Source organism: Loxodonta africana, chromosome 3, assembly GCF_030014295.1.
Source record: "Loxodonta africana isolate mLoxAfr1 chromosome 3, mLoxAfr1.hap2, whole genome shotgun sequence".
NCBI lineage: Eukaryota > Metazoa > Chordata > Mammalia > Proboscidea > Elephantidae > Loxodonta > Loxodonta africana.
Genome location: NC_087344.1, coordinates 142,813,615 through 142,830,420, shown reverse-complemented (window position 1 = coordinate 142,830,420; position 16,806 = coordinate 142,813,615). Strand labels below are relative to the sequence as shown.

The 16,806-nt window shown below is 40.4% G+C and overlaps 1 non-coding gene across 1 annotated transcript; it reads right to left on the bottom strand.

Moving 5' to 3' along the window:
* Positions 1–1,602: 1,602 nt before the first annotated feature.
* Positions 1,603–1,709, bottom strand: LOC111752909 (U6 spliceosomal RNA). The gene has a single exon (XR_002787803.2). It is a non-coding gene; the product is annotated as a U6 spliceosomal RNA (small nuclear RNA).
* Positions 1,710–16,806: the final 15,097 nt, after the last annotated feature.

The window sequence follows — 16,806 nt, the reverse complement described above, 5'->3', positions numbered from 1 at the left end:
GATCTATCTTTTCCCTCAATGAAGAACCCTATTTAAAACTGGGGTCATCATTTGTCCTGTTCTAACAAGATAAGTCTTGAGTATTGTTTCTTGTGCCCCATGGTACTGGGAAACAAATCATAATATATTATTAAAATATGTAACATTTAATAATAGCATTTATTATATAGTGGCAGATTTCTTCAGCTGCCATAGTTGTACTCGTTCTTTATGCCTTGGAGTGTATTTAACTCCAGGAAAGCCAATTGGATTTCCTTTGGCTAAATCATAAACGTGCCCCTCACGATCTCAGTGTTGAGTTGTTTTGAGGGTTCCATGTGGTAATGTAACAAAAGCATATGTACGGTCTTGCTCACAAGAGGTGGTTACTACTCGTCACACCTAACCTTTCCAGTGTTTGGGATACTAAAACACAAAATCCTCCGTGCCAAGCTTAAGGTCTTAGGAGATTGTTAGACTTTGAAAAGAATTGGACAGATTTGTGTATGTTAGAAGCCCATTCATCGGACGCGTGGTGGTTGTATGGTGTGAACTCCACTTGAGCCATAGGAATGCACTACATGAAGTCATGCACTGAGTATGCGATGTCTTACCAGTGTCTTTGATCGTGATTTTATGTTTAAAAAAAAAGTTACAAAATTATTATGCACATGGGTGTATTAGCTCTTTCCTAGGCACTAGCTTATCTCTGTGAATCTGGGATATTACGTTGACCTATCCTAAAAGACACTGATTTCAGCTCACAGAACCACCACTGTAAGGATACATGTATCACTTGCGCAGGGAGAACTGAAACAGTGTAATCAGTGAGCTAGATGTGATTCCAGTTTTATGAAAATAGGGTTCGGAAAGGGGCATTTTATATTCTTGTTTCTATGCGACTGAGGTTTTTTTTTTGTTTTTTGCAGAATTGTAAGAATTACCGGCTACTGAAGTCAAACTTAATGTACTTATTCCCTAGTACATAACATTCAATTTTTACCACTTCTCTTTAGCAATCTTGTATACTTATTTTCTTTTCAGATTAAAAAAAAAAAAAAAATCAGATATCCTATACAGCTTTTGCTTGTTCTGTTTTATTCTGGTATTTAAATACCAGATAGTTCATACAGTCTTGAATTGGGGGGGGGGGGGTGGAAAATAACATGTAGAAGGCCCTTTGAGCAACCAGTGTCTCTTTTTAAAGTTTTTTCAAAAATGGTTTTTAATTGAATTAATTTCTCTTTTAGAAAAGCAAGGTAAAACCTTCAGCATACCTCACAAATGCTAACAAATAACCAAGAGACCTGAAAAGATACTATTAGCATGGGAAAAATTTTAAGCCATGGAGAAATTTTGAGATTTTCAGATATCTGGGTTACCCTAAACCTACCAATAGAAGTATTTTCTAGCTGCTCCCTTTTTTTCTTTTTAAAGCGTGTGTGTGTGTGCGTGCGCGCTTTAGGAGAATGTTCACAGGTCATATTTCTCATTCAAAAATTTGTACACATATCGTTTTGTGACATTGGTTGCAATCTGCACGATGTGATAGCATGTTCCCCTCTTACCCCCTTGGGTTCCCTGTGTCCATTCGTCCAGTTCCTGTCGCTTCCTGCCTTCTTGAAAAATATGGAATGCTTCAGGAATTTGCATGTCATCCTTGTACAGGGGCCGTGGTCATCTTCTCTGTATCATTCCAATTTTAGTATACGTGCTGCTGAATTGAGCACCCTGTAATGGGTTCTTGCCATCAAAAAACATTTTGAGTTTTTTTAATTTAATTATGTATCTTTTTCTTCCTTTTTTTATTTCACAAATATGAAACTGCCCCCACCATTGCAGGCATAGAGGAAGACCCCATCTCCTGGAGAGTCATGATGAAGGTTCTGAGAAATCTACAATAAAGAAACCCAGTGTTGCCAAACATGTTTGACCACGGAATTCCTTTTCCCACATAATTCCTATTAGCTTCTCCACAGACTGCACTGGGAAATGGTAGTTTTATCTAAAGAATGAGTGTAAAGAATAAGAACTATCCTCCATGATCAGTACACTGTATACCAAATGTATCACTCTGGGTTCTGATACCAAGCTTCTATTTTTTATATAATGAGAGGGGAAAAAATAGAGATTTACATAACAGTGGTTGGTTGCTTTGCATTAATGTTGTTGTTAGGTGCTGTCCAGTCAGTTCCGACTCACAGTGACCCTGTATGCAACAGAACGAAACACTGCCCGGTCCTGCGCCACCCTTACAATTGTTACGGTTGAGCCTGTTGTTGCAGCCACTGTGTCAGTCCACCTCGTTGAGGGTCGTCCTCTTTTCTGCTGACCCTGTACCTTACCAAGCATGTTGTCTTTCTCCAGGGACCGATCCCTCCTGACATGTCCAAAGTATGTAAGATGCAGTCTCACCATCCTTACTTCTAAGGAGCATTCTGGTGGTACTTCTTCTAAGACAGATTTGTCCTTCTTTTGGCAGTCCATGGTATATTTGGTATTCTTCGCCAGCACCACAATTCAAAGGTGTCAACTCTTCTTCGGTCTTCCTTATTCATTGTCCAGCTTTCACATGCACATGATGCGATTGAAAATACCATGGCTTAGGTCAGGCGCACCTTAGTCTTCAAGGCCACATCTTTGCTTTTCAACACTTTGAAGAGTTCCTTTGCGGCAGATTTGCCCCGAGCGGTGCGTCTTTTGATTTCTTGACTGCTGCTTCCATGGCTGTTGATTGTGGATCCACGTAAAATGAAATCCTTGACAACTTCAGTCTTTTCTCCATTTATCATGATGTTGCTCATTGGTCCAGTTGTGAGGATTGTTGTTTTCTTTATGTTGAGGTATAATCCATACTGAAGGCTTTGATCGTCATGAGTAAGTGCTTCAAGTCCTCTTCACTTTCAGCAAGCAAGGTTGTGTCATCTGCATAACACAGGTTGTTAATAAGCCTTCCTCCAATCCTGATGCCCTGTTCTTCGTATCGTCCAGCTTCTTGGATTATTTGCTCAGCATACAGATTGCATAGGTGTGGTGAGAGGATACAACCCTGATACACACCCTTCCTGACTTTAAACCAATCAGATTTCCCTTGTTCCGTCCAAACAGCTGCCTCCTGATCTGTGTACAGGTTCCTCAGCACAGTTATTGAATGCATTAATAGAAAGTGCCTAGTCTTTGTCCCTTTCTCCTCAATGATTAACATTTGGCTTAAAACCATGGTGATAATGTACCATCATTTCCTTATATAATTTTTTAAACTTTGTGTTTCAAGCCATAATTTGTGCCTACAGGCAGAGTGAATTGTCTTCTCCCATCAGATGGATTTTAGCATTGTTAGTTGTAAAAAGCTGTGTACTAGCTACAGAAATTTTTCCTTTGTGAAGAATTGAAACGTTCATATCTCTTCTACAAACAGCATATACATGTCACTTAAAAAAAAAAATCTGGTACCAAAACCCTGAAACACAATCCGTTCGATTTTTAACTCATCTGATTGGCTTTATGGTAATTCTCATTTTTAAAATAATGTGTCTATATAGCTATTTCTTGATTTATCAATTTTGGATATTTCTTACTGCCTGTGTTCCTGCCACATCCTTCCAACCTAGTTAAATCATTTTTTTAAAATTTGTAAACATTGTACTGAAGCATAATATCCGTACAGAAAAGTCCATAAATCCTAAGGGTGCATATAGGTCAATGAGTTTTTATAAACTGTACGTAGTCATAACCACCCCCCAAATGAAGAAATAGAACATTGACACCTGAAAAGTCTTCATGTCTTCTTCCAATTATTAGCCCCTAGAAGCTACTATCCCGACTTCTATCATAGATGAGTTCTGCCTGATTTTGATCTTTGTGTATAGTAGATACTCTCATATATGGCTCCTTTCCCTCGGCATTGTGAGACTGATCTATTGTACCATTTAATTATATGAATAGACCATAATTTATTCACATTGCCACTGATGGGCATTGGGTGGTTTTCAGTTTGGGGATATTAGGAATAGTCCTGTAAACGTTCTTCCGCGGGTCTCGGTGCATGTCCGTGCAGTAGAACCCGTTTAGCTTCATTAGTACTGCCGACATGTTTTCCAGAGTAGTTCCGTATTTACACTCTGACCGTAAGTGAATGGGAGTTCCAATTTCCCAGTCCTTGCCAATACTTGGTATTGTGTTTTTAATTATTTTACTTTTATTTATTAATGTTTTTTAGCCATCGATGGTAAACCATTGTGGTTTCATTTTTCTATAGTTGGGAATCGACTCAACGGCAGTGGGTTTATTAGTTATCAGGGGAACGCAAAATGAAACCACAGTGGTTTACCATCGATGTCTAAAAAACATTAATAAATAAAAGTAAAATAAATAAATAAAAACACAATACCAAGCATTGGCAAGGACTGGGAAATTGGAACTCCCATGCACTTACGGTCAGAGTGTAAATACGGAACTACTCTGGAAAACATTTCGGCAGTACTAACGAAGCTAAACGGGTTCCACTGCACGGACGTGCACCGAGACGCGCGGAAGAATGTGAGGTTGAACTGGTTTAATGTTTGTTGGCCGTCTGGATAGCCCCCCCCTCTTTTTTTTTTTAGAAGTACCCATTTAAGTCTTTGTCTCTTTAATTGTCTTGTTGATTTTTTAGGGCTTGTTTGTATATTCTGGATTCAAATCTTTTATTAGATAAATATTTTAGTATCAAAGTAGATTTTAAGACAATGAGCATTTCCAAAGAGGGACATTTTATAGTGATAAAGGATCAACCAACAGTAATATGTAACAATTTTTAATTTGTAGCTAGTAACGTAGCTCAAAACACGATACAAAAACTGATGGAACCAAGAGGCAAAATTGAAAAACCCACAGTTGTAGAGGGAGTCTGTAACACATCTCGTGGTAACTGACAAAAAAAATCACATAAAGAATATTTGAACACCATAACTATCCAGTTAGACCTAATTGGCATATGCAGCCAACGACTTCAGAATTCTTCCAGTCCCTGAACATGATAAATCCCTCCATTTAAGTTTTTATTTCTTTCAGTAATGTTTTGTAGTTTTTTGTATAGAGGTCTTACACATCTTTCATTAGCTCTATTCCTTGGTGTTTAATGTTTTTTCAAGTCTGTTACAAGTGATGTCTTTTTAACATTTCATTTTCTAATTGTTGCTTCTGTATAAAATGCAGTTGGTTTTTGCATACTGATCTTTGTGACTGTGTTTTCCAGAGATGTTTGCACAACTATATATCCCATCCCACAAACTCTTTTTATAGTGTGGTATTGACCCAAGGGAAAGGTCTAACTCCCCTCCCCTTGAGTCTGCAGACCTTTGTAACTTCCGCAACTAATAGAATGCAGAAGTTCTAGTTAAATCATTTTAATTTAATAACCAATGTTTACATTCTAATGAATATGTAATTGTTAATATTGTTCATTGCAGAGCCAGGTAGAGAACTGTGTTCCTTTCTGTCTTTTCCTTCTGGAGTCTCTGATTGCCTTCCTTTTTTTTTCTTGAAACCATGCTGTATCTGCCATAATTAATAGTCCATATATATTTCTAGTTGTGCCATCATATTAATGTTTTATTACTTTGCAGAGTTGTTCTTCCCAGGGCCTCCTGTTCTTCACTTTAGACTGATTGTTCTCTCAGCCGGTTGATCTATGAGCCTTAGACTGAGCTCTCTTGTGTTGAATCCCATGACTTCCTCAATTTTTAGGTTGCTCCCTTATTTAGTGGAATATTGTCCTACAGTAGCTTCCTGAGAAAGGGTGCATGGGAGGAAAATTCTTTGAAGTCTCATAGTCTGAAAATACCTTTTTTCTGTTTTTATACTTGGCGAGAGTTTCAGCTAGGATGCTGAATTTAAGCACCGTTCTCTTATTTTCTTATATCCAGTTTGCTGCTGAGAAGTTCAATATTTTGATCCTTGTTCCTTTGTGTAACTTCTTTCTGTCTTTCTCTCGATGCTTTTAGCCTCTTTTTATTGTTAGTATTTCAAGATTTTTATGATGATGTGCTTGACAGTGGTCTCTTTCAATAAAGAGATTCATCCTTCAGCTCTGAGAAATTTTTCTATTTTATTTCTTTCTGGAATGTCTTTTTTTTTTTTTAATAACTGACGATAATTGATAAGTTTTGGGGGGGGAAGGTTCTGGAAATTGGCAGTCTCTTAATTCCCCTACAATCCTACTCTTCTTTTTTTAATAACCACTTTATTGAGATATAATTCACGTACCATACAACTCGCCCACTTAAAGTCTACAGTTAAATGGTTTCATATGTTCACAGGTAAGTGCAACCATCACCATAGTCACTTTTAGAATATTTTTGTCATATCACGTAAATGAACATGACATTTCATGTAAATGGAATCGTGGATTTTTGTGACTGGCTTCTTCAAGGTTCATCCGTGTTATAGCATATATCAGTACTTCATTCCTTTTTATGGCCCAGTGATGTTCCAGTGTATGGAAATACCATGTTTTGTTTATCCATTCAATTGGTGGACATATGGATGTCTCTATCTTTTGGTTATTATGAATAATGCTTCTATAAATATTTGTGTACAAGTTTTTGAGTGGACAAATGTTTTCATTTCTGTTGGGTAGATACCTGGTAGTGGAATTGCTGGGCCATATGGTAACCATGCGCTACTTTACATTCCCATTAGCGGTGTGTGAGAGTTCTGATTTGTCCACATCTCCACTAACACTTGTTATTATCTCTCTTTTTTGTTATAGCCATTCTAGTGAGTGTAAAGTAGTATCTCATGGTTTGAATTTGCATTTCCCTGATCAGTGATGCCAAGTATCTTTCATGTGCTTACTGGCCATTCATCTATCATCTTTGGAGAAATATTTATTCAGATCCTTTGCTCATTTTTTAATTTGGTTATTTGTCTGGAATGCCTCTTAATTGACTATTGAACCTCCTGGATTGATCTGTTTCTTATATTTTCTTTTTATATTTTTGTTTTTCTTTCTATACAGTTTCTAGACTTCTGTCTTTCTAGTGAATGTTTATTTCTGCATTCATATTTTTCATTTCCAGAACTCCTTTCATGTTCCCTGTTCTCTTTTATAACAACTTGTTAATGTTTTATGAATGTGATATCTTCTTGAATCCCCGAGGATACTATTTACTATTTTATGTATGTGTTTTCATGTTTCGTGCATTATGATTCCTCTGAATTGTTTTTTTTTCTTTTTGAATATATCACACTCTTGCTATCTCTCTCATGTTGGAAATGACACTTTTTGTTTTTACTGTGGTAAATATATATGTAACAAAAAATGCCATTTCAACATTTTTCACATGTTTAGTTCAGTGGCATTAACTTATGTTCATCATAGTGAACATCATTCTTGTCTCTTCCCAAATTTTTCCATCAGATCCTGTTTGTTTCTTTAAGAATGCCCTCTGCCATATCTGGCAAATCTTAGTGTCTGAGCCTCTTAAGAGTTTGTATCAGCCATGGTTCTCTGCAGAAATAGAACCAATATATATCTCCTATTTTAAGGAATTGGCTTACACAATTGTGGGGGCAGGCAAGGCGGAAATCGTTAAGGCAGGCTGGAAATGCAGGCAGGATTTGATGCTGCAGTCTCAAGGCACAATTTTTTCTTCTGTGGGAAACCTCAGTTTTTACTCTTAAGCCCTTCAACTGATTGAATGAGTCCCCATCATGCTTTTGAAGGTAGTCTCCTTTACTTAAATTGCAGATGATTATAGATGTTAACCACAGCTACAACATACCTTTACAGCAACACCCAGATTAGTATTTGATTAAATAACTGAGTACTAAACCAAAAAAAACAGAAACCCGTTGCCACTGAGTTGATTCCAACTCATAGTGACCCTATAGGACAGAGTAAAACTGCCCCATAGAGTACTGAGTACCAGGTGGTGCAAATGGATTGCGCTTGATTGCTAATCTAAAAGTTGGCAGTTCAGACCCACCCAGCAGTCCCATGGAAGAAAGGGCCTGGTGATCTGCTTCTATAAAGATACAGCCAAGGAAACCCTATGAAGTAGTTTTACTCTCTAATACATGAGGTTGCCATGAGTTGGAATTGACTCAATTTCAGCTAACAACGACAGCCTAGCCAAGTTGCCAGATAAGACTAACCATCACAGGTCTTACGAAGGCAAATTTTCTTTCCTCCATTCTACTCAGGGGATATAGCTCTCTTTCCCATGTACAGACTTTCTCTGTTCCTCTTCATTTTCCATTTTCCAAAAACTTACTGTAATTTCTAGTCATTAATAGCCTCTCTCCTTTTCTCTTTGCCCTTATGGATTTAATCCTGCTAAGTTTACTTACTGTCATTATCCTGGAGTCTCGGGAAGAAGTCTATCATCTTTAACTGAAAGTCCATAAGGACCCTTTGAAGTTCCTATGTTTGTTCACATTTTTTTCCTACAAAATATTGTTTATTTTAGCAATAAAGAAGTTCAGATATTTAAGAAACCTCAGAATGAATAATTGGCCATGATTCTGGGATGTTCTTTAGAGCATCACATTTCATAGTGATTATGTAGAACAGACTCAGATGATGTTTAATTTCTCAGGACTTTTCTGCTGACTCAGATAAAGATCCTTGCTAGTTCCCTTAGAATGGAAGAGCAAGTCCTGTCCTCTGGCCACCCTGGTTCTCTGAAGATGCTTTTTTAAAAAAATGGCAATATCCCGGTATCTTCAACAAGAATAGCTCTTGCCAATACTTTAAAAGCCCTTTAAAATAAAGGTAAATCAATTGGCCCAACTATTTAGCTAAAGTCATTTTAAAAAATGACTTTGGCCTTGGGATGTTTGAGGCAACACAAAACCCCGAACTTGGTCAAACACACATTCATTTGGCATTATCCTATGTTCAAGATGTTTTCATGATGTAGATTCCCATACTGTTCTTTTTTCCTCAAATACTTAAAGTTGACACACAACCTTAATGATCATAGTCCACCCCTTGTTAACTTGGCACCTGTACACATCTCCTTAAACCATACATAATCTCTGAATAAAGACAATTATAAATTCGTACTTGCACCTGATATGATACAACTAACATGCATGCACACAACCAAAAATGCACTAGCCTTGTTTACATCTTATATTTTATAAGTGAAGGGTACAAAAATATTTGATGCACACATACAAAGAAAAAATATAATAATTACACTTCTCGTTTCTGCAACTGGTCATGTGGTTGTAACTGGTATTTAGAACTAACTTCTTCCCCTGCCCATTTTGTATTCCCTGTGCCCTCAGCAAGCACCTCAGCTCATTGTGGTTCTTTGCCTGGTGGGGTGACCCAAACCTTCATTTCTGAAGGGTCTGAGCCATTAGTAGTCATGTTAGAATGGGGTTGCTATAGTTATCCATTGAGTTTAATCACAGGGCACAGTGGTACTAAGAGATGGCCTGAGGGTTTTCCTGCCTTCCAGATGTATTCTTTTATACTTCTGTTATGTAAAATCAATCCAATTTCCTCTTGGTAATCAGGACCAGTCACACCAACCAATATGGTAACTCCCTTCTTTGCCTGTTGATCCAGAAGCATAAGGAGCCAAAAATGGCCAGGTGGCATTCTTAACTTCCTGTTCAAAGGAATTAGGGATGTGTCTCCAGGTGGGAGCATTCCTCCATTTGGGGCTAAGACCTCTAGACCTGAAGAGCATAGGGTCAGGGGACAAGAAGCAAAAATTTTGCAAGTGCGTCACTAGGGGTAATAGTAAGTGGTGCCACTCCCATTTCCACACCTTGATTCCTGAACCCATGAATCCAGGCTATGGGAGAAACAACACCATACATTGCACACTAGTTTAGAGCAAAACAGCCTCTGGGAGAACATTGCCCAACCCTGCAAGGTATTGCCGACTACCTGGCACTGTAATCGTATCATTAGAAGGCCATTCCATCATTCTATCTAACCAGCTGCTTCAGTACGATGGGGGCACATGGTAAGACCAGTGAATTCCATGAGCATGAGCCCACTGCTGCACTTCATTTGCTTTGAAGTGAATCCCTTGATTCAAGGTGATGCTGTGTGGGATATTGTGATGATGGATAAGGCATTGTGTAAGTCCATGAATGGTAGTTTTAGCAGAAGCATTGTGTACAGGAAAGGTAAATCTGTATTCAGAAATATCAAGTCAAGTAAGTACAAAACACTGCCGTTTCCATGATGGAAGCAGTCCAGCGTAATTAACCTGCCACCAGGTTGCTGGGTGATCACCTCGAGGAATGGTGCCATATCGGGGACTCAGCGTTGGTCTCTGCTGCTGGCAGATTGGGCACTCAGCAGTGGCTGTAGCCAAGTCAGCCTTGGTGAGTGTAAGTCCATGCTGTTGCACCCAAGCATAACCTCCATCCCTCCTACCGTGGTGTCTCAGTTATTGTCTTAGCCATCTAGTGCTGCTATAACAGAAATACCGCAACAAGTTTGTTAAAGCCAGTCCAGTAGGCTAGAAGTCTGAATTCAGGAAGTCAGCTTCAGGGGAAGGCTTTCTGTCTCTGTCAGCTCTGGAAGAAGGTCCTTGTCATCAATCTTCCCCTGGTCAAGGAGCTCCTCAGCGCAGGTCCAGGCACTGCTTTCTTGGTGGTATGAGGTCCCCTTGTCTCTCTGCTTGCTTTTTTTTTTTTATACCTCAAAAGAGATTGGCTTAAAACACAATCTAATCTTGTAGAGCTCTTCAACATAACTGCCACTAAACCATCTCATTAACATCATAGTAATAGGATTTACAGCACACAGGAAAATCACATCAGATGACAAAATGGTGGAAATCACACAATACTGCGAATCATGGCCTAGCCAAATTGATACACATATTTTTGGGGGACACAATTCAATCCATGACACATGGCCACTTTGTTCATGAGCCCATTGGGCAATGACAGGAGTGGCTGGGGAAAGAGGATGACTGGTTTCTACAGAACACATCATCCTACCCACTTGACTGTTAAAATCCTCTTCAGCTGAGGTCACCCTTTGGTAAGCATTAACATAAGACACAAATATCTTCACTTCTTTGGCCCATTCAGAGAGGCCTATCCACTTACCTCTTCCCCATACCTCCTTGTCTCCAATTTTCAATCATGTTCTTTCCAAGTCCCTGACCATCCAGCCAAACCATTGGCCACAGCCCATGGATCAGCATACAATCATACATCTGGCCATCTATCATTCTAAGCACAGTGAACAAAGTTCTGTCCATTGGGAGAATTTCCTTTCACCACTGTCCTTCAGGGAGGTCCCAGCAAGGGGCTGTACTGCTGTCACTGTCCACTTTTGAGTGGTGCCTGCATATCACACATATCTCTTTCTCAGTCATCTGATCATAAGTAACTCCCCATGAAGTCACTGCAGACTGGGAGATGAATGGTAATATGACAGGAATGGAGACCATGGGCATTTGGGCCACTTCCTCATGCAATTTACTTATGTCTGCAGGTCCTGATTGGGCCCGGTCTCATATATACCACTTCCATTTAATGATGTAGTGCTGCTGTGCACATCCAGCCTTATGGCTCTGTGGGTCAGACAACACCCAGTTTATGAAGGGCAGCTCAGGCTGCATGGTGATTTGGTGGTTAAGTGTTCAGTCTCTACTAAGGCCCAGTAACAAGCCAAAAGCTGTTTCTCAAAAAGACAGTAATTATCTGCAGAGGATGGTAGGGCTTTGCTTCCAAAATCCTAAGGGTCTCTGCTGTGATTCACCAGTAGGGGCCTGCCAAAGACTCCAAAAATTATCTCTGCTGCTGAGGCTTCAAGCACCATTGGATCAGGCAGATCATATGGCCCAAGTGACAGGGCCACTTGCACAGCAGCCTGAACCTGTTGCAGAACCTTCTCTTGTTCTAGGCCCCGCTCAAAACTAGCAGCTTTTCAAATCACTTGATAAATAGGCCAGAGTAGCACACTCAAATGAGGGATATGTTGCCTACAAAATCCAGCCTCATTAGGCATTGTGCCTCTTTTTGTTGTGGGAGGGGCCTGATGCAATAACTTATCCTTCACTTCAGAAGGGATATCTCAACATGCCCCACACCACTGGACCTCTAGAAATTTCACTGAGGTGGAAGGCACCCGAATTTTGTGGGATTAATTTCCCACCCTCTAACACACAAATATTTTACCAATAAATCCAGAGTCATTGACACTTCTACCTTACTAGGTCTAATCAGCAGAATGTCATCAGTGTAATGGACCAGTGTGACGTCTTGTGGAAGGGAAAGGAGATTGAGGTCCCTGTGGACTAAGTTATGACATAGGGCTGGAGAAGTGATATACCTCTGAGGTAGGACACTGAAGGTGTATTTCTGGCCTTGACAGCTGAAAGCAAACTGCTCCTGGTGGTCCTTTGAAATAGCTCTGGAGAAAAAGGCATTAGGCAGATCAATAGCTGCAAACCAGGTACCAGGAGATGTATTTATTTGCTCAAGTAACGAAACCATATTGGGAACAGTAGCTGCTATTGGAGTCACCACCTGGTTAAGTTTTCGATAATCCACTATTGTTCTCCAAGATCCATCTGTTTTTTGCACAGGCCAAATAAGTGAGTTGATTGGGGGATGTGGTGGGAATCACCATTTCTACATCTTTCAAGTCCTGATGGTGGCGGTAATCTCTGAAATCCCTCCAAGAATGTGGTATTGCTTTGGTTTACAATTTTCCTAGGTAGGGGCAGTTCTAATGGCTTCCACTTGGCTTTTCCTGCAGTAACAGCTCTTACTCCATTTGTCAGGGATTCAATTTGGGGGTTCTGCCAATTGCCAAGTGTATCTATTTCAATTACACATTCCTGAAAGGGGGAAATCGCTACAGGATGGGTTTGGAGACCCACTGGACCTACTGTAAGACGGACGTGAGTCAAGACTCCATTAATAACTTGACCTCCATATGTCCCCACTCTGGCTGGTGGGCCACAGTGACATTTTGGGTCTTATGGAATTAGTGTAAGTTCAGAGCCAGTATCTAGTAGTCCCCGAAAAGTCTGATTATTTCCTTTCCCCCAGCGAACAGTCACTCTCATAAAAGGCTGTAGATCCCCTTTGGGGAAAGCTGGGAAAAAGATTAACAGTATAAATTTTGGGTAGTGTGGTGGGGTCCTTCCTCAAGGGGACGTGGCCTTGCCTTCATTCAAGGGGTTATGAGTCTGTAAACTTGCTCAAGCCTGGGAATTGATTGAGGGACCCTGACTGTCTATTCTGGCAATTCGAGTTAGACTGCTGTTCATTTGACCTGGAATTCTTCTGCTTGTACAGATCTAGTACATCTTTAGTAGAATTCCTATCTATTTCATTCCTAAGGATACCATGACTAAGCAGCCAGTGCCATAATTCCATGAGTCAGATTATTCTGATTACTGCTTTGACTCTGCTGTTCATTACAGTAACCACACCCACCTTGTCTTTGTCGGTTGAGTGCCGCCACTTGGCCCCTACTGCCCCGGGGTCCAGTCAGCCTCACTGTAGTTAGGTGTCTTAATTCAGTTGGGGCAGTTCCCACTGTCAAATCTGACTTAAATAAAATAGCAAATCAGTTTTCAAGGATACTGGGCTCCTTTCACAAATTTGTTCCTCGCCGTTGTAGTAAAAGTTGTGCCCTCTGGTATTTCAGCTTGATTTAGTGTAGGCCACTGCGTAATCCATACTTTAGTGACCCAACCAAATAAACTATTAAACCCTTTCCTAGCCTGTCAAGCTGAAACATTGAATGAAGAATCTGTGCTTAATGGGCCCATATCAATAAACTAAGACTGATCTGTCATTATGTTCCTTGCACCATTATCCCACACTCTTATTATCTGTTCCCACACATATTCCCCAGGTTTCTGTTTGTACATATTAGAAAATTCAAGCCATTCTTATGGTGTGTAGCGTACCTCCTCCTGGGTTACACTTTACCTTTTGGGGTTCACTGGGACTTTAGTTATAGGTCTAGAAGCCAAAATCGGTGGTGGGGATGTGTTTTGAGAGCATTCAGCATTGTCTTCTAAGGCATCTGCCTCAGGAGATACTCCAGGCAAAGACTCAGGCAAAGGCTCTTCAGACACAGCTGGGTTAATAAGGGTGGAGAGGTTTTACTGGGAAGGGTGGCTTAGCTGACAAAAATGGAGTAATCTCTTCAGATGGGAGTGAAAAGTCTAGTTCTGTTGGCAGGAGTGATTCAATGAAATTTAGGGGCTCAGTGTCCCCAACTTCCTGATTATCCACCCATATGTCCCCATCCCAAGTTTCAGTATCTCATTTCTTCTCAATCAATGCTGTCACTTTAACTTCAGACACCTCTTGAGGTTGGCAATTAAGTTGGTGTTGTAATTCAGCCACTCTTACGATATGACTCTGGTTTTGGTTTTCAGCAATATCAGCTCTGTTACTATAGAAATAAGGGTTTCTTTCAAGGCACGAGTGGAAAATTTGAGGTCATTTATGTGGTGCTTGAGCTTTGACTCTGAAGCCCTGAGCTCATCTCTTTCTTTCTCCACTTTTTCTAGCAAAAGTAGGACCTATTGACCAGCTTCCTTATGCTTCGCATTATGACAAAATTGTGGAAAGGTATCTAACGTGGGATTACCCAGAGCCTTGCCTCTCAGCAATACCTGATCTATTGGTAGTGATATTTTGGGTATTTCTATTGCTACCTCACATCATGGATTAACTGTGCCCTATTTACTATGGAAGGAAACCCTGGTAGCGTAGTGGTTAAGTGCTATGGCTGCTAACCAAAGGTCCGGCAGTTTGAATCCTCCAGGTGCTCCTTGGAAACTCTATGGGGCAGTTCTACTCTGTCCTGTAGGGTCACTATGAGTCGGAATCGAATTGATAACACTGGGTTTGGTTTTTTGGTTTTGGTTATTTACTATGGAAAGCAGAGTCACCAACATCTTTAAGACCAGCCAGACTTGAGAACCAATTTAGATAATTCATCCTTACAGTTTTGTTTCTCTGGAGCTACTCTCGATACCAAATGTCTTAGGTTGATTCCTTAGAGAAGCAAAACCACTGGAGCATCTGTGTGTGTGTGTGTATATACCAAACCCATTGCCATTAAGTTGATTCTAACTCATAGTGACCCTACACACACACACACACACATAGAGAGAGAGAGAGAGATTTATGTCAAGGAAATGGCTTGTGGTTGTGGAGGCTGGAAAGTCCCAAGTCCATGGGTCAGACTGGAGGTTCTCCTGACTGACATAGCTGGAGGGTCTGGAGAACCCAAGATCGGCAGTTCAAACAGGCCTCTGGCTCACAGGCTGCAGAGGCTGACAAATACCAAGATTGGCAGCTAAGCTGCTAGCCCAAGTCCCAAGAACCAGAAGTCAGATGAACAGGAGCCAACTGCAGGACCTACAGTGAGCAAAAGCCCACGAACATTGCCAGAAAATCCACCTATATTGAATGCGGTCCACATCCTCACAGCAGATCCCATTGTGGACGTGATCACATTATATCAGATCTCGTCAAAGAGCTGCCAAACTACATCATAACTGCCAAACCACTGAGAATCATGGCCCAGCTAAGTTGACACACAGCCTTAATTATCACACCTGATTAACTCTTCTTCAGCTGAGATTTTAGATAACCCTCCTGTAATGGATTGAATTGTGTCCCCCCAAAATATATGTTGAAGTTCTAACCCCTAGTACCTGTAAACATGACCCTGTTTGGAAATAGGGTCTTTGCACATGTTATCAGTTGTGTTAAATGAGTCCCTACTGTAGAGTGGGTCTTCATCCAATCCTAGTGATGTCCTTATGAAAGAGGAGAAGAGACAGAGGAAGGACAACCATGTGAAGATATATCTTGAAGTCAAGGAATGCCTGGGGTTACCAGAAGCTAGAAAAGACAAGGAAAAAAAAAAAAAAAAAGCTCTCCTAGAGTCCTGGTGGCACAATGGTTAAGAGATCGGCTGCTAACCCTAAGGTCGGTGGTTCAAATCCATCAGCTACTCCACGGGAGAAGATATCTGGCAATCTCCTCCCTTAAAGATTTCAGCCTAGGAAGTCCTATGGGGCAGTTCTGCTCTGCCCTACAGGGTCACTATGGGTTGGAACTGGCAACACCCAACAACAACAGAGACTTCAAAAGGAGCATAGCTCAACCAACACATTGATTTGGATTCCTAGCCTCCAGAACTGGAGAAAATACATTTCTGGTTTGTAAGCCACCCCGTTTGTGATTTTGTGTTAGGGCAGTTACTACACCTGGTTTTTTTGTTATGGAACTACTATACCTCCCAAGTCCAAGTTAGATGGCCCCACATGAGTTTCCCAAACCAGCTGTATGTTCCATATCATAACATTAATTTTTTATTATAATTACTTGTTTGACATTTGACCTTATAAATATGCAAGCTCCTTAATGGCTGGAACTATATCTGTTGTATTTGAACCAAATCCATAATGTCTGGCCCCAAGTAGGAGTTTAGTATTAGAATAACTTAATGAATAAACCAATGAATTAAAAAATACATAAGCATGGTCCTTGCCAAGGAAATTACGATCCAGTAAAGGGTTTTGGCAGGTGAACAACTATTCCATATAATAGTAAGAGATTTAAGAGTGTAGTAAGTAAGTAGGAAGAGTGCAGTGTAGAGCCAGGAGGGGAAAACTCTTGGGTGAGGTCCAGAAACATTAAAAAAGTGTCTTAAAGGATGGATAGAACTCGGGCAGGCAGAAGCCGGGTACACAAATCAGTGGAAGGAGGTAGGAAAGCTTTTGGTCTTTGGAAAGCTTTGGGATAGGGCAGAGGTTCTCAAAGTATTGCCTTTGGAAATTCACCAATTGGTCTATCGGCTGGTTTCAAAAA